Raw genomic sequence first — 19,079 nt, 5'->3', positions numbered from 1 at the left:
TTTACCGATGTTACAAAGTTAGGTGGATAGGCAGGTAATACTGAGGAGGTGGGGAGGCTGCAGAAAGATTTAGACAGTTTAGGAGAGTGGTCCAGGAGATGGCTGATAAAATTCAATGTGAGCAAATGCAAGGTCTTGCACTTTGGAAAAAAGAATACAGGCACAGACTATTTTCTAAACAGTGAGAAAATTCATAAAACCAAAGTACAAAGGGATGTGGGAGTGCTAGTCCAGAATTCTCTAAAGGTTAACTTGGAGGTCGAGTCCAAGATTAAGAAAGTGAATGTAATGTTGTTGTTGTGGTTCTGTTCGCCGAGCTGGGAATTTGTCTTGCAAACGTTTCATCCCCTGTCTAGGTGACATCTTCAGTGCTTGGGAGCCTCCTGTGAAGCGCTTCTGTGCTGTTTCCTCCGGCATTTATAGTGGCCTGTCTCTGCCGCTTCCGGTTGTCAGTTCCAGCTGTCCGCTGTAGTGGCTGGTATATTGGGTCCAGGTCGATGTGTTTGTTGATAGAGTCTGTGGATGAGTGCCATGCCTCTAGGAATTCCCTGGCTGTTCTCTGTTTGGCTTGCCCTATAATGGTAGTGTTGTCCCAGTCGAATTCATGTTGCTTGTCATCTGTGTGTATGGCTATTAAGGATAGCTGGTCGTGTCGTTTCGTGGCTAGTTGGTGTTCATGAATACGGATCGTTAGCTGTCTTCCTGTTTGTCCGATGTAGTGTTTTGTGCAGTCCTTGCATGGGATTTTGTACACTACATTGGTTTTGCTCATGTTGGGTATCGGGTCCTTCGTTCTGGTGAGTTGTTGTCTGAGAGTGGCTGTTGGTTTGTGTGCTGTTATGAGTCCTAGTTGTCGCAGTAGTCTGGCTGTCAGTTCGGAAATGCTCCTGATGTATGGTAGTGTGGCTAGTCCTTTGGGTTGCGGCATGTCCTCGTTCCGTTGTCTTTCCCTTAGGCATCTGTTGATGAAATTGCGAGGGTATTCGTTTTTGGTGAATACCTTGTATAGGTGTTCCTCTTCCTCTTTTTGCAGTTCTGGTGTGCTGCAGTGTGTTGTGGCTCTTTTGAATAGTGTCTTGATGCAACTTCGTTTGTGTGTGTGTTAGGATGGTTGCTTTCATAGTTTAGGACTTGGTCTGTGTGTGTGGCTTTCCTATAAACCTTTGTGGTGAATTCTCCGTTCGGTGTTCTCTGTACCATCACGTCTAGGAATGGGAGTTGGTTGTCCTTTTCTTCCTCTCTAGTGAATCGGATTCCTGTGAGTGTGGCGTTGATGATCTGGTGTGTGTTCTCTATTTCTGTGTTTTTAATTATTACAAAGGTGTCATCCGCATATCTGACCCAGAGTTTGAGTTGAATTTGCGGTAAGACTGTTTGTTCTAACTTTTGCATTACTGCTTCTGCTATGAGTCCAGAGATCAGTGAGCCCATGGGTGTTCCGTTGATTTGTTCGTATATCTTGTTGTTGAATGTGAAGTGTGTTGTGAGGCACAAGTCCAGTAGTTTAAGTATGCTGTCTTTGTTGATAGGTTCAACGTCCTGTTGTCTGTTATGTCTGTCCAGCAGGTTGGCTATTGTTTCTCTGGCAAAGGTTTTGTCGATAGAGGTGAACAGTGCCATTACATCGAATGAGACCATAGTTTCTTCCTTGTCTATGTGTATATTTCTGATGATGTCCAAGAATTCCTGTGTCGATTGTATAGATTGTCTGGATCCGCTGATCAGGTGTTTCAGTTTCTGCTGTAGTTCTTTGGCCAGTTTGTGTGATGGTGTCCCTGGTAGTGATGCTATGGGTCTGAGTGGGATGTCTGGTTTGTGCACTTTGGGTAGTCCATAGAATCTGGGGGTGTTGTTGCTTTCAGGTTTCATTCTTTGTAAGTCAGACCTGGTTATCTGTCCGTTTTTTTGTAGGTTCCTCAGTGTGTTGTTTATCCTATTGGTGAGCTGTGGGGTGGGGTCAAACTCCCTCTTTTGGTAGGTGTTGGTATCGGCAAGTAGTTGTTGTGCTTTTTGGATGTACTCTGCTTTGTCCAGGATGACCGTCATTCTGCCTTTGTCTGCTGGTAGTTTGATTATGTTCTTATCGTTTCTTAGTGATTTTAGTGCTTCCCTCTCCTTGGTGTTGAGGTTATGTGTTTGTTTTTTTCTTGTTATCAGCGGTACGATACTTTGTCTCACAGTTTGTTGTGTCTCCTCTGTCAGTCCATTGTTACTGAGTGTGCATTCTAGTGCTGCTAGGAAGTCTGCTGTCTTGGCGTCCCTGTGGTTGTAGTTGAGTCCCTTGGCCAGTATTGTTCTTTCCGTGTCTGTGAGCTGTCTGTGGGAGAGGTTTCTAACCCAGGTGTGTGTTGTGGTGTCCTCTCTGTCGTGTGTTAGTTTGGCCATTTTTTTTCTTTTAGTGCCGTTTTTTTGCGGTGTGTGGACCTGTTCTGTCCTATGGTGACGGCCTGTTCTATGGTCCGGGTCCATTCCTGATTGGTGGTTTTTGAAATTAATGATTTTTGGCGCGCAATTTCTTGTCTGTATTTGTGTAGTCTGTTGTGAGCGTCTGTAATTGTCACCTGGATCATCCTGAATCCGTTCTGCCTGGCTGTGTCCCTGGCTTGTGGGTTGTTGACTGGTGGTCTGTATCTGACACATGGTGGAAGGATTCGATTCTTTCGGCATTCATGCAGGAACCGGAGTTGTTCGTATGTGGTGCTTAGGCGGTTGGCACAGGATTCCCATTTCCTGGCTTGTCTTAGCGTCTCTCACCTGTACGTGTTCAAAGTTTGGGAGAAGATTTGTAGCTCGGGTGCTCGGTGTTGTGGTTCTGTTCACCGAGCTAGGAATTTGTCTTGCAAACGTTTCGTCCCCTGTCTAGGTGACATCCTCAGTGCTTGGGATCCTTCTGTGAAGCGCTTCTGTGCTGTTTTCTCCGGCATTTATAGTGGCCTGTCTCTGCCGCTTCCGGTTGTCAGTTCCAGCTGTCCGCTGTAGTGGCTGGTATATTGGATCCAGGTCGATGTGTTTGTTGATAGAGTTTGTGGATGAGTGCCATGCCTCTAGGAATTCCCTGGCTGTTCTCTGTTTGGCTTGCCCTATAATGGTAGTGTTGTCCCAGTCGAATTCATGTTGCTTGTCATCTGTTTATGTGGCTACTAAGGATAGCTGGTCGTGTCGTTTCGTGGCTAGTTGGTGTTCATGAATACGGATCGTTAGCTGTCTTCATGTTTGTCCTATGTAGTGTTTTGTGCAGTCCTTGCATGGGATTTTGTACACTACATTGGTTTTGCTCATGTTGGGTATCGGGTCCTTCGTTCTGGTGAGTTGTTGTCTGAGAGTGGCTGTTGGTTTGTGTGCTGTTATGAGTCCTAGTTGTCGCAGTAGTCTGGCTGTCAGTTCGGAAATGCTCCTGATGTATGGTAGTGTGGCTAGTCCTTTGGGTTGCGGCATGTCCTCGTTCCGTTGTCTTTCCCTTAGGCATCTGTTGATGAAATTGCGAGGGTATTCGTTTTTGGTGAATACCTTGTATAGGTGTTCCTCTTCCTCTATTTGCAGTTCTGGTGTGCTGCAGTGTGCCCTTTTGAATAGTGTCTTGATGCAACTTCGTTTGTGTGTGTTGGGGTGGTTGCTTTCATAGTTTAGGACTTGGTCTGTGTGTGTGGCTTTCCTGTAAACCTTTGTGGTGAATTCTCCTTTCGGTGTTCTCTGTACCATCACGTCTAGGAATGGGAGTTGGTTGTCCTTTTCTTCCTCTATAGTGAATCAGATTCCTTTGAGTGTGGCGTTGATGATCTGGTGTGTGTTCTCTATTTCTGTGTTTTTAATTATTACAAAGGTGTCATTCACATATCTGACCCAGAGTTTGGGTTGAATTTGCGGTAAGACTGTCTGTTCTAACTTTTGCATTACTGCTTCTGCTATGAGTCCAGAGATCGGTGAGCCCATGTGTGTTCCGTTGATTTGTTCGTATATCTCGTTGTTGAATGTGAAGTGTGTTGTGAGGCACAAGTCCAGTAGTTTAAGTATGCTGTCTTTGTTGATAGATTCAACGTCCTGTTGTCTGTTATGTCTGTCCAGCAGGTTGGCTATTGTTTCTCTGGCTAGGGTTTTGTCGATAGAGGTCAATAGAGAACACACACCAGATCATCAACGCCACAGTCACAGGAATCCGATTCACTAGAGAGAAGAAAAGGACAACCAACTCCCACTCCTAGACGTGATGGTACAGAGGACACCGAACGGAGAATTCACCACAAAGGTTTATAGGAAAGCCACACACACAGACCAAGTCCTAAACTATGAAAGCAACCACCCGAACACACACAAACAAAGTTGCATCAAGACACTATTCAAAAGAGCCACAACACACTGCAGCACACCAGAACTGCAAAAAGAGGAAGAGGAACACCTATACAAGGTATTCACCAAAAACGAATACCCTCACAATTTCATCAACAGATTCCTAAGGGAAAGACAATGCAACGAGGACATGCCGCAACCCAAAGGACTAGCCACCCTACCATACATCAGGAGCATTTCCGAACTGACAGCCAGACTACTGCAACCACTAGGACTCATAACAGCACACAAACCAACAGCCACTCTCAGACAACAACTCACCAGAACGAAGGACCCGATACCCAACATGAGCAAAACCAATGTAGTGTACAAAATCCCATGCAAGGACTGCACAAAACATTACATAGGACAAACAGGAAGATAGCTAATGATCCGTATCCATGAATTTTCCAACTAGCCACGAAACGACACGACCAGCTATCCTTAATAGCCACACACACAGATGACAAGCAACATGAATTCGACTGGGACAACACTACCATTATAGGGCAAGCCAAACAGAGAACAGCCAGGGAATTCCTAGAGGCATGGCACTCATCCACAAACTCTATCAACAAACACATCGACCTGGACCCAATATACCGGCCACTGCAATGGACAGCTGGAACTGACAACCGGAAGCGGCAGAGACAGGCCAATATAAATGTCGGAGGAAACAGCACAGAAGCGCTTCACAGGAGGCTCCCAAGCACTGAGGATGTCACCTAGACAGGGGACGAAATGTTTGCAAGACAAATTCCCAGCTCGGCGAACAGAACCACAACAACGAGCACCCGAGCTACAAATCTTCTCCCAAGCTATGTAATGTTGTTATTTATCTCAAGAGGATTGGAATATAATTTTTGGACCCACCCCTCAGGAAAGACATACTGGCACTGGAGGGTGTCCAGCAGAGATTCACATGGATGATCCCTGGAATGGTAGGCCTAACATATGATGAATGGCTGGGATCCTGGGATTGTATTCATTAGAGTTTAGAAGGTTGATGAGAATCTAATAGATACTTACAAGATAATGTATGACTTAGAAAGGGGGACACTAGGAAGTTGTTTCCGTTAGGTGGAGAGACTAGGAACAGTGGGCACAGCTTTAGAATTAGAGGGGGTCAATTTAGAATGGAAACGAAGAGACATTTGTTCAGCCAGAGAGCGGTAGGCCTGTTGAATTCATTGACATGGAGCGCAGAGGGATGGTAAATATCTTCAAGACAGAGATTAATAAATTCTTAATCTCGCAAGGAATTAAGAGCTATGGGGTGAGTGTGGGTAAGTGGAGTTGAAATACCCATCAGCCATGATTAAATGGCAGAATGGACTCGATGGGCCAAATAGCCTTACTTCCACTCCTAAGTCTTATGGTCTTATGAAACATCTTTCACTGGTTAACATCCCTTTTTTACATGCCACCTGCTATGAGTGTTTTACAGATTGTAAAGTCTTCTGTAAAATAGGAACTTTCCCTGTTTAATGAGAAAATACTGCTGTCAATCAGCATAGCAAGCTTCAGCAAACACCAAAAAGATAAATGGTTACTACTATTGTTTATGAGATACATATTGTGATACAAGGAGAACATGCTGTTGTGGGAACTGCCCTGAGAGGAGAGTCAGGGTCATATTCCTTCTAAAAGATAGCCCTTCTGACAGTGCAGTACTCCTTTGGACTTATACCTTCAATGTTCTGATACAGAGAGGGAATTCTATATATTATATAGGAAACCTTACCACTAATGTTAAAGCAACTGTCCTGGTGTTATTAGCTGTGCTTTTACAAACTTTCTTCAGTAAGGGTGTCACCAATTTTACTCCAATCCTCTGGTACCTATGCTGTATCTGAGGAAGATTGGAAGGTTATGGCATGGCCTTCCATTAGTGATGCTGGAAGAGCACAGCAGTTCAGGCAGCATCCAAGTAGCTTCGAAATCAATTTCGAAGCTACTTAGATGCTGCCTGAACTGCTGTGCTCTTCCAGCACCACTAATCCAGAATCTGGTTTCCAGCATCTGCAGTCATTGTTTTTACCCCATGGCCTTCCATTGACAAACCCTCACTTCCTGTAGCAACTTGGGATAAAGCCATTGGTTCAAGAGGAAATCTACTCCTCCTATACATTCTACTGCCACAGCATCTACTAATAATTGTCATTGTCTGCCCACACCAACACAAAGGGCTCATTCATTACTTGAGCCTTCTCCTGCATCTTGGAGCATCCAGCACCCTTTAAAAACCCCACTCGCCCTACCCATAGTACACACTTTATTATTTACATGCCTATGGAAAATTTTGGTCTTCCTTTTTGTGTTGACTGTTATTCCATTCTTATTCTTTCCTTCTATCATTCTCATTTCTATGGGGTTAATAAATTGGAATTTGCATTTTCTTCACTTTCTTGGCTTATTCAGTAGAAAACTACTGGAGCTAGAAAAAAATGCTGTTGGGCAGCGTGTGAAGCAGGAGATTGCATGATGAAACCTCCAGGAATTTTCAAATCCACAATTCTCATGGAAAGCCTGGATTTTATTCTTTATTCCCTGGGAAGTACACACTCCATAGTCAACAGCACAAAGTGCGGAGCTACTTTCGACTTGGCAGGAGTTAGTCACAAGTTATTATGATAATGGAGGACCCATGTGTAAGATTCAGGAAAACGTTTTCTGTGTAAGAGTTGATATTCACTGGGGTCGACTGAATATCCTGTCTCTCAGTCAGCTGCAGTTCAGCTTTACCAGTGTTTAGAATCCATCTTCTTCAGTGGATTTTCTGTCAAAACAAACCACTCGGGTGCTTGAGGGCTAGGATTCATTGAATCATTGTGTTGAAGTGGATTGATTCAACACAGCGCAGAGATGGTGATATAGATTCAGGTTTGAAAGAGTAGGTGCAATTAAAAAGTCACTAGCATTTCTACTAAGTTCGTCATAATTTCATCGCGTTTCAAAACATTTCACACAAAACAAGATAATTCTGAAGATAATGGTTCCTGTATGGAAGGAAGTGGTAGATGTGGCTACAGTTCAGTGATTAAAATGACTTTGGGATAAGTACATGAATAAGAAATGTTTGGAGGGATATGGGCCAAGCACAGGCAAACGGGACTAGTTTAGTTTGGGATTATGGTCAGCATGCACTGATTGGAACAAAGGGTTTGTATCCATGATATATAACTCTATGACCCTATGACTATATAATACTGACCCTCTGACAGTAAGGTACTCCATCTATATTGACCCCCTAACAGTGTCAGCATACCCTCAATGCTGACCCTCTGACAGTGCAACAATTCCTCATTACTGATCCTTTGGTATTTGGCACTATCTCAGTACTGACCTTCTGACAGTATCACACACCCTCATTATTGATCCTCTGACAGCACAGCACTCTCTCAATACTGATCTTCTGATAATGTAGCACACTGTCAGTACTGATTCACTGACAGTGTAATATTCTCTCAATACTGGCCCTGCAACAATGCCACAATCCCTCCGTATTGAAGAATCCCAGATCTAAAGAAAGGTCATAGGACACAAAACACTAACTTTGCTTTCTCTCCACAGATACTGCCAGACCTGCTGAATTTTCCCAGCAATTTCTGGTTCTGTTAGCATTCCCTCAGTGCTGACTCTCTGATAGTGCAGCACTCCCTCAGTACTGACCCTCAGGCAGTTCCCTTCCCATACTCTCACTTTAAAACAGATATGAGGAGAAGTGTTTGCTCTTAGGCGATTGTGAACTTTTGGAACGCTCTTTCTTAAAAGGCAGCAGAAACTGGAGTCCTTGAATATTTTTAAATCAGGGCTGGATCATTTTATAAAAACTGGAAGAACTGTGGATGCTGTAAATCAGAAACAAAAACAGAAATTGCTGGAAAAGTTCAGCAGGTCTGGGAGCATCTGTGGAGTGAAATCAGAATTAATGTTTCAGGTCAAGTCATCCTGCCCCAGAAGTGGATAGCTTTGTGTTCAGCAAGAGGTTGAAAAATTACTGGGGTTAGGCAGAGAATGTGGCTTTGAAGTTAGAATTAAAAGTAAACAGCAAGTAAGTTTTGACGGACTGAATGGCCTATCCCTGCTCCTTGTTCATTTATTCACTCCCGCTGTCTCTCCCACTCTATCTTCACCTCTCCCTAAACACATTCCTCGTGGCTACTTCAGCCACATGTTTCATTTTTATGCAGGATGTTTTGATCTGAGTCTGCTTTCCCCAGGAAGGTGACTAAAACCTCTCAGTCAGTTGATTGTGATATGGTGCCAAGTGTGAACAGCTTCACCAGCTTTTAACCGGAAAAACATTGCTTGTTGTGCTGAAAGCTAGGCACGAGAGAGCACCTTGAGCTTAATATCAAATACACATCAGTGATATAATTCTTAGATTTCTTTCCCACATCTGGGATTAAAAGTCTGACAATGACTGTGAAACCATTGTCAATTGTTGTGAAAGCCAATATGATTCATCAATGTCTTTCGTGGAAGGAAATCTGCTGTCCAAGTCTGGTCTGATCTACATGAGAATCCTGACCCACAGCGATATAGTTGGCTCATAACTTCCCTCTCAATTCTCCTGGTTTATCAGGCCATTCAGTTGAATTAAGCTGCTGGAAAATTTCAAAGAGGGGATGACACTGAAGGAACTAACTGGTATGAATAAAGCATTGGAAAGGCATTGAGTGGTTAGCACTGCTGCCTCACAGTGCCATGGATCTGAGTTCAGTTCCAATCTTGGGTGACTGTCTGTGTGAAGTTTGCATGTTCTCTCCTTGTCTGCACTGAATTATCCTGGTTGCTCCGGTTTCCTCCCACAGTCCAAAGATGTGCAGGCTAGATGGATTGACCATGAGTAAATATGGATCTGGGGCTGGGTAGGATGTTGTTTTGAGGGTTGGTGTAGACTCAGTGGGGCAAATGGCCTCTTTACACACTCTAGGGATTCTATGAAATGATAGTGGTAAACATAGCCCCGTTGACCCTTCAAAATCCTCCTTACTAACTTTTGGGGACTGATGCTAAAATTGGGAGAAGTGTCCCATAGCTTGACGTATTCATATACATGGCATCATACTTTACACAAAAGGTCCCAGATACCACCATCACCATTCCTGAATGGTGCTATCCCACCGGCAGGACAGGCCTGTTAGAGGTAGAAGCACAATGGTATATAGTCAGGAGGGAGCTGCCCTGGGAGTTCTCAACATTGTCTCCGGATAACATGAAGTCTCATGGCACAATGTGGAATATGAGCAAGGAAACCACTTGCTGGTAATCACGTACTGTCCTCATTCAGCTGATGAATCAGTATTCTTCCATGTCAAACAGCACCTGGAGGAAACACTGAGGGTAACAAGTAGTAAAACATACACTGTGTGGGGAATTTCAATGATCATTAGCAAGAAAAGTCATGACTGATTGACTGGCTGAGATGTCAAGACATTGCTGCTAGTTTGGCTCTGGAGCAGTTTGTGAGGGAACCAATAAGAGGGAAAAATATACTTGATCTCATCCTTACCAACATGCAGGGTCCTTCGCATTTTTACCATTTGTCACAGGTGTATAAATAGTATCGAACTAAAAGAGAAAGTATCCAATTATGCAAAGAGAGTTGGCAGGTCAAAGGATCGGATGGAATATAAAACTGAAAAGAATTACCACAAAAAATTAATGGAGAGGGGAAAATGAAAATACAAGAGAAAACCAGTCAAAAATATAAAAGCAGATATAAGAATTTCTATAAATGTTCGAAGAAAAAGTTTAAAGTGAGTGTTGGTCAGAAAGGAAGTGAGAGTGAGAATTAATTATGGAGAATAAGGAATTGAACAGCAATTTGCAGCATTCATTACTATACATGATACAAATACTTCCAGAAACAGGAAATGGAATGCAAGAGAGGAAGTCAGAAAAATCACAGTTACCAGAGAAATGGTACAGGGTAGATAGTTGGAACTGAGGGTGGCAAGCACCCATGGGCATCATCTAAGGATCTTAAAAGAAGTGGCTAGAGAGGTAGTTTTTGCATGGGTTTTAGATTTCCAAAACTCCCTTGATTGGAGAACATCCCCATTAGATTGGCAGATAGTGAAAGTAACTACTTAATACAGGTTTTAATAGAGGTAATTTAGTAGAGGTTTTCAATATCAGGAGCAAACTGGACACAGTAGATACAGAGAAACTGTTGCTACTTGTAAGAAACAAAGAAAAAGATGTGATGAACGAATGAAGCAAGATTGATGTGAGAAAAAGCTTTTTCACACAGCAAGTAGTTCATAGAATCATAGAATCTCTACATTGTGGAAACAGGCCATTTCGCCCAACAAGTCCACACTGACCCTCCAAAGAGTAACCTACCCAGGTCATACCCCAACCCCTATTAATCTACATTTCCCCTGACCAATGCACCTAGCCTACACATTCCTGAACGATGTGCAATTTAGCATGGCCAATTCACCTAACCTGCACATCTTTGGACTGTGGGAGGAAACCCACACAGACACAGGGAGAATGTGCAAACTCCACACAGACAGTTCCCGAGGCAGGAATTAAACCTAGGTCCGTGGCACTGTGAGGCAGCAGTGTGAGCCACTGTGCTGCATCTAGTTAGGGTCTGGACTGCACTGCCTGGAAATTAAATGAAGGCGGGTTCAATTGAGGCATTCAGGAAAGCATTGGATGACTATTTGGATGGAAATGGCACTCAAGGATATGGGGAAAATGCAGGAGATTGTCCTAGGTGATAGATTCAGTGCAGGCATGATGGACCAAAAGGCCTTGTTCTGCACTGTAACAATTTTGTGACTCTGTGAGCCTATGTGCTATGGATTAAATGGAACAGGTGGAAATACAATATTTAGATTTCCAGAAACATTTAATAAAGTGTCCCGTCAAATGTTATTGCAGAAAATAACTGCTCATGCTGTACGGAGTGGCACATTGATGTTGAGAGAAGATTGACTGGCAAACAGGAAACAGACTATAGGCATAAATGGGCCTTATTCAGGTTGTCTAGCTGTAAGAAGTAGCCATACTGGCACATCAACTATCTACAATTTATATTTGTTACTTGGTGAAGGGACAGAAGGTGTGGTTGTGAAATTTGCAGACAACACAAAAAAATACAGATAGTTTAAGGGAATGTGGAAAATATGGAAATATGTTACATTTTCCATTTTGGCAGAACCACATCCAGAGTACTGTTTATAGTATAGGTCTCCTTGTTTAAGGAAGGATATTAATGAATTGGAGATAGTTCAGAGAAGGTTTATCTGACTACTACCTGGAATAATCAGATTTTCTTATGAGGAAAGATTGAGCAGGTAATGCTTGTATTTGCTAGGGTTTGAAATCACATGACACCAGGTTATAGTCCAACAAGTTTATTTGAAATCACAAGCTTTTACATGTAGCCCCTACATCAGGTGAAGTGAGAGGGAAGCACATAGAACACAGAATTTATGGGCAGAGAGATCAAAAGATTATACAAATGGTGTGAGTGCAGTGATAAATAATAAGTCTCTGCAGGTGAGCGAGAGTGTCAGACAGTAAAATGTCAATAGCTGAATAACAACTTGTAATCCAATTAAATGAGGCAGCGAGATAATTACAAAATAATAAAAATAAAGTGGTGCTGGAGATAAACCAAATGACTGGCACAACATGGAACAAAAACAGAAGCTTCTGGAAAAGCCCAGTAGCTTCAGCAGCATCGGTGAAGAAAAACCAGAGGAGGGATCACCGGACCCGAAATGTTACCTCACTAGCAAGATTCTCATCTTGCTGTTCAAACTTTTGCTGTAAAGTCAGATTGTTTTTCCAAGATCAAAAATCTATTTTTTTACAAAGTCACCATATTTACCCACTCTTTGCCCCATCATTCAAATCTCTTCCTAAGAAGGTGATAGAAGCCCATTGCCTAGTCAGCTAGAAACCATGAGTGGATCAACTGGAAATTACTCCATTTATTAAATACCAATTCTTTTGTACTTATTATACCAAAATTAATAAATTCTGTGAAATGTTTGAAAACAGACATGTATCTTGCAAATAATCAAAACTAATAAACCTTTTAGATTGGATATATCAATGGAGTCCATATTTAATTGAGTTAAGTCTAATAATTAAAGTTACAGTGAATTCCATAATCATGTGGCATGTGATTCTATGTAAGGACTCAATGAGGAAGGAGCTATTCAGTCAATGCCTCAGAGTTAACCAGGCATTGCTCAACAAACAGAAACCATAGGATGTACAAGCACCTGGTGTTCTGCAAGTTAAATCTTTAAATCCACCGTAAACAGAACCTGCAAGGACATTCGTGGTTTCTCATGTTCTTTCATGTTCTGAAGAAGAGTCACACTAAACTGGATGCAATAAGTCTATTTCTCTACAGATGCTGCCAGACCTTGCTGAGTTTTTCCAGCATTCTCTGCATTTGTTTCTGATTTCTAGCATCCACGGAATTAAACCTTCACTCTTGTTTTCTCTGTCAGCAGACTGGTTTGACAAGAATTACCAAGAGATTCAGGAAGGGAGCTATAAAGTTGCAAAGTGTTCCTGATCTAGAAACATCACGAATATTTCAGGGAAAGAAAGACAAATGAACATAGAACATTACAGCGCAGTACAGGCCCTTCGGCCCTCGATGTTGCACCACCCTGTCATACTAATCTGAAGCCCACCCCACCTACACTATTCCATGTATGTCCATATGCCTGTCCAACGACGACTTAAATGCACTTAAACTTGGCGAATCCACCACAGTTGCAGGCAAAGCATTCCATACGCTTACTACTCTCTGAGTAAAGAAACTACCTCTGACATCTGTCTTATACCTATCTCCCCTCACTTTAAAGTTGTGTCCCCTTGTGTTTGCCATGCCCATACTTGGAAAAAGGCTCTCCCTGTTAACCCTATCTAACCCTCTGATTATTTTGTATGTCTCTATTAAGTCACCTCTCAACCTTCTTCTCTCTAACGAGAACAGCCTCAAGGTCCTCAGCCTTTCCTCGTAAGACATTCCTTCCATACCAGGCAACATCCTCGTAAATCTCCTCTGTACCCTTTCCAAAGCTTCCACATCCTTCTTATAATGCGGTGACCAGAACTGTACACAATACTCCAAGTGTGGCCGTACCAGAGCTTTGTACAGCTACATCATAACCTCCTGGTTCCGGAACTCAATCCCTCTATTAATAAAGGCCAAAACACGGTATGCCTTCTTAACAACCCTGTCAATCTGGGTGGCAACTTTCAGGGATCTGTGTACATGGACACCGAGATCTCTCTGCTCATCTGCACTCCCAAGAATCCTACCATTAGCCCAGTACTTTGCATTCCAATTATTCCGTCCAAAGTGTATCACCTCACACTTGTCCACATTAAACTCCATTTGCTACCTCTCAGCCCAGCTCTGCATCCTATCTATGTCTCTCTGCAACCTACTACATCCTTCGTCACTATCCACAACTCCACCGACCTTAGTGTCGTCCGCCAATTTACTAACCCACCCTTCTAAGCCCTCATCCAGGTCATTTATAAAAATGACGAACAACAGTGGACCCAACACCGACTCTTGCGGTATGCCGCTAGTAACTAGACACCAAGATTAACATGTTCCTTCAACTACAACCCTCTGTTTTCTTTCAGCAAGCCAATTTCTGATCCAAACTTCTATGTCCCCCAAAATCCCATTCCTCCGCATTTTGAATAATAGCCTACTGTGGGGAACCTTATCGAACACCTTGCTGAAATCCATATATATCACGTCAACCTGTTTACTCTCATCTATCTGTTTGGTCACTTTGTCAAAAAACTCAATAAGATTCATTAGGCACAACATACCCTTCACAAAACTGTGCTGACTGTCCCTGATCAGATTATTCTTTTCTAGATGGTTATAAATCCTATCTCTTATAACCTTTTCCAACACTTTACCAACAACTGAAGTGAGACTCACTGGTCTGTAATTACCAGGGTTTTCTCTACTGCCCTTTTTGAACAAGGGAACCACATTTGCTATCCTCCAGTCCTCAGGCACTATTCCTGTAGACAATGATGATTTGAAGATCAATGCCAAAAGCTCGGCCATCTCTTCCCTTGCTTCCCAGAGGATCCTATGATAGATCCCATCTGGCCCAGGGGACTGGTCTATTTTCACACTCTGCAGTATTTCTAATACCTCTTCCTTGTGAACATCAATCTCTTCTAGTCTAGATGCATGTATCTCTATATCTTCCTTGCCAACATTTTCATTTTCTATAGTGAACACTGCCGAAAAATATTTATTTAGTGCTTCCCCTATCTCCTCTGACTCCACACACAACTTCCCACTATTAACCTTGATTGGCCCTAATTTAACTCTCGTCATTCTTTTATTCCTGACATACCTATGGAAAACCTTAGGGTTAACCATGATCCTATCTGCCAACAACTTCTCATGTCCCCTTCTGGCTCTTCTGAGCTCTCTTTTTAGGTCTTTCCTGACTTCCTTGTAACTCTCAAACGCCCTCACTGAGTTTTCATATTTTGTCCTAACATAAGCCGCCTTCTTCTTCTTGACCAGGGATTCCACTTCCTTACTAAACCATGGCTCACACGTTCTATATCTTCCTCCCTGCCTGACAGGTACATACTTATCTAGGACACACAGGAGCTTTTCCTTGAATAAGCTCCACATTTTTAATGTGCTCATCCCCTGCAGTTTCCTTCCCCATTCTACGCTTCCTAAATCTTACCTAATTACATCGTAATTTCCCTTCCCCCAGCTGTAACTCTTGCTCGGTGGAGTACACCTATCCCTTTCCATCACTAAAGTAAATCTGACAGAATTGTGATCACTGTCTCCAAAATGCTCATCTACTTCCAAATCTAACACCTGGCTAGGCTCGTTACCCAGTACTAAATCTAAAGTGGCTTCGCCCCTTGTAGGCCTGTCCACATACTGTGTCAGGAAGCCCTCCTGCACACACTGGATAAAAACTGACCCATCTATAGTACTTGTACTGTAGTGATCCCAGTCAATATTTGGATAGTTGAAGTCCCCCATGACAACTACCCTTCCTCTCTCACTCCTATTGAGAATCATCTTTGCTGTGAAAGGTCAACAAAATTCCTAGAATCTAAAGACGAGATAGTGGTTGGAAAGAATACAGGAAATCTAGTCCTCATCAATGCCTGGATTCTTCAGCACAACAAAGGGCATCTATGGCACAAGCACCAAAGGTCTACTCCACGGAGAGCTAAAAACAGAGTTGAACTCATTAAGGACAATAGGACAGTCAGAACTTGTTGGAAGGAGTGTTTGAGGATCTCCTCAACCGAGACTCTGTATACCACATGAGTGCCCTCAAGCTCATCCCACAGCATGCTACCCACCACCACGTCAGCCCAACCCCAGCACGATGTAAGGTTTAAAAGGCCTTAGGATAGCTAAGATCTAACAAGGTTATAACGATTCCAGAAGGCAACTTGCCACCAATTTCCCAAAGGCAGTTGGGGATGGGCAATAAATTCTGACCCAGCCAGTGAGTCCCACATCCAATAAAAAAAAAATTGTTGACACACTTACAGAGGTGTGTGAGAAATGGGACTTCAATGAAACATCTTGGGGTGAATTTTTCCAGCCCCTAAATGATAGGAGAAAAGACTAGGAAAATATGGTGACTTTGTAAAAAAATAGATTTTTGATATTGGGGGAGAAAATCTGACTTTACAGCAAAGGTTTGAACAGCAAGATGAGAATCTTGCTAGTGTGTAGCACGATGCCTATTTCCATCACACCTCATTAATACAGAATCTCACCTCATTGAAATGTATTTTCCTATTTATCCATGCAATGGAGAAAAGCTAAACGGTGTTAATCCCCAAAATAAATGATGGAGTTGGTACTGAGTCACTCCAGCTTGCTAATTAATCCAACAGGCCTCCATGCTGGACAACAGTCAGGTCCTGCAGTAGAAGGTGAGGGAACCAAGAGAGAAAAGCATAATTGTTCTCATCCTTAACAATCTGCTGGCTGCAGATGCATCTGTGTATGACTGTATCAGTGAGAGTGACCACCACAGAGTCTTTGTGGAGACAAAATCCCACCATCACATTGAGAATATGAGTTTTCTCCCCCATTCTGTTTTGAAGTTGATGGTGCAATATCAATGAGGCTATGACCACTTTGACATCTTGAGCTGAAGACTAGCCCCTTGACACCATCCTTGAGGTCAGTGACAGGGCTGTATTTGAAATTATAATAAATATTTTTGATTTTCCATTTTTAATTTGATATCGTACCCCACCTGACATCCCGGATCACTATCCAGCACGGCCACTACAGATACAGGAGAGCTATAATGACATAGTATATTGATTCTCCTCCTGGTTTAAAAGATTCTGATCTACAGCTGCTCAGAACTCACAACTCACACTTATTCACTGACAGCTTCTGGGCCCAAACCATTTGCCTGGGCTCCCAGGAGCCCTTTCAGGCCAACCACAGCTCCTGTATTCAACCATAGGTTGGTATTTGTGAATCTGGTGCAGCTCTAAGTGAAGTTCACAGATTTCACTGCAACACAAGTTGCAGGTCATTAATTCTGTTTCTCTGCCACAGGCAGTTTTATGTGCTAATAGGATGTAGGTGTCACTGGCAAGGCCTGTAATTGTTGCCCATCCCAACCTGTCCTTAAATCATGAAGCTTGCATTCTACAGTCAACCACATTGTCGTGGGTCTGGAGTCACAAGCAGGTCAGACCAGGTTAAGACAGCAGATTTCTTTCCCTAAAAATGCATTAATGAATGAGGTGGTTGTTTTAATGGCAGTCAATGATACTTAGTTTTCAACTCCATGTTTTTGATGATCAAATATAAAGTCTATGGATGCTATGGTGGGATTTGAACCCATGACCCCATAACACTGCCTGAATATATGGCTTATCAGTCCAGTTACATTACCCACTCAAATACCATCTCCCTGACATGCTAAGTCTGTGCAGTGTTTTCATTTTTATTTCAGTTTTCCATCATCTGCAGTCTTTTACTTTTGCTTCATGTGAAACTGAATTCACTGCAAATCTCTTTGGTATATGCTGAGAAGTGGTGGTGTCGTGGTAAGCCACTGGACTAATGATCCAGAGTCTCAAAGTAATTCGCTGGGAACATGCGTTCAAACTTCCCCACTGTAGCTTCTGGAATTTGAATTAAATTAGAAGTCTAATTGTGATTTGACTTGATCAACTGATTGTCATTAAAAACCCACTTGGTTCATGAGGGAAGAAAGTTTGTTGCCCTCACCTTGTCTGACTTACGTGTGATTCAAGACTCACAGCACGATAATTGACTGAACTGTTCTGTGGGCAATCAGGAGTGGGCAATAAATGTTGACTAAGCCAGTCACACCCACATCCTGTGAGTAAAGTAAATTAGAACGTAGTTTGCGAACTGTAATTCTCTCCATTATTGAGGAAGTTTCCACACTAGGTTAAAAAAGATCTCAGATTTCAGGCTTTGATTTATACGTCTTACACCTGTCAATCTTCACCCCTACGCCGTTCCCGCCCTGCTCCACTAGCTAACCCATTCTCTCCTTTTTCCATTCTATGACGTACCCATGTCCCAACTCCATCTGTTTACCACCACTATTCCATTCCTCTTCCTTGATTCATGGAGTTGTCTTGTTCTAAATGTTAGAGGCATTTGGTTAACATTGACAAAACACGAGGAAATATTTACAAAGATCAAAGAAACTATTCTAACGTGCTTTTCTAGGAAATAAATACATTCTTTGGACATGAAGCTCAACAAAATAATCTTCTTTTAGCCAGACTTAGGCCAAACAAAATGTGGGTATTGACTGCTGAAGTATCTTTCACTGAACAGAATTTGGCAAGATGCAACATGTAGAGCAGACTGCAGTTTTGTAACCTTCCTGATATCTGAATCATACATTCACCATAAAATGCCATTTCCCAGCAACATACTCTGTCCTTCAACCAACAACTAAGGCTGAACTTTAGTAACCTTGGGGTTGCATTTGACCCTGATCACCTGTCCATAGCCAGTGCCATCACCTATTTCCACTTCAATATGCAAATTCTGCTATGCTTCAGCCCCGCCTTTGCCCCCTGCTTTTGAAGCCCTCAGCCATGCCTTTGTTAGTATCCTGGCCAAAATCACTCATTCTATTTTCCACAAACTTGAGATGATTCAAAACATTATTGTCTTTATCTCTGCTCATATTTAGTTGAATTTGAACTCACTTTATTGTCACCTATACTCACGTGAGTACAGTGAAAAGTTTACAAGTCACCATTTAGGGCGCCGTCTTAGGTAAAAAGGTAGCTAAGTACAGATTCTTAAGTATTGGAGGATGTACTTCGTTTCATTCATTGATTAGCCCTAAGCACACTGACTTGCCCTAGTTCCAGTCTGGCTCTGCCTTGATCTGCATGCCCTGGCCTCACTGTTGCACTATACATTTTGAATGACATCATTACTGCCTGGAACTGGAGCTTTGTGACTGGGGTTCAGTCACCTCCTTCACAGTATTAATTTACAGGTCTTCAATTTGAAAAAGTGACTTTGACAGGAGGACCATGAAGATAAATGACCTGAGCAGTGAAGTCTCACATTCCAAACTCCCACTGAAAATCCAGGCAGGCATCAATGGTTTGGTGAGGGCCCTGAGGGGATGTGGCCACTTGCTCGACAAGTGGAACATGAGGAAATAAGCAAATTGTGACCATGGCCATCTCAGTCAGAGCAC

This window comes from Chiloscyllium punctatum, chromosome 6 (assembly GCF_047496795.1).
Source record: "Chiloscyllium punctatum isolate Juve2018m chromosome 6, sChiPun1.3, whole genome shotgun sequence".
Classification (NCBI taxonomy): Eukaryota; Metazoa; Chordata; class Chondrichthyes; order Orectolobiformes; family Hemiscylliidae; genus Chiloscyllium; species Chiloscyllium punctatum.
The sequence above is the reverse complement of the archived record's forward strand: the minus strand, read 5'-3'. Positions refer to the sequence as shown.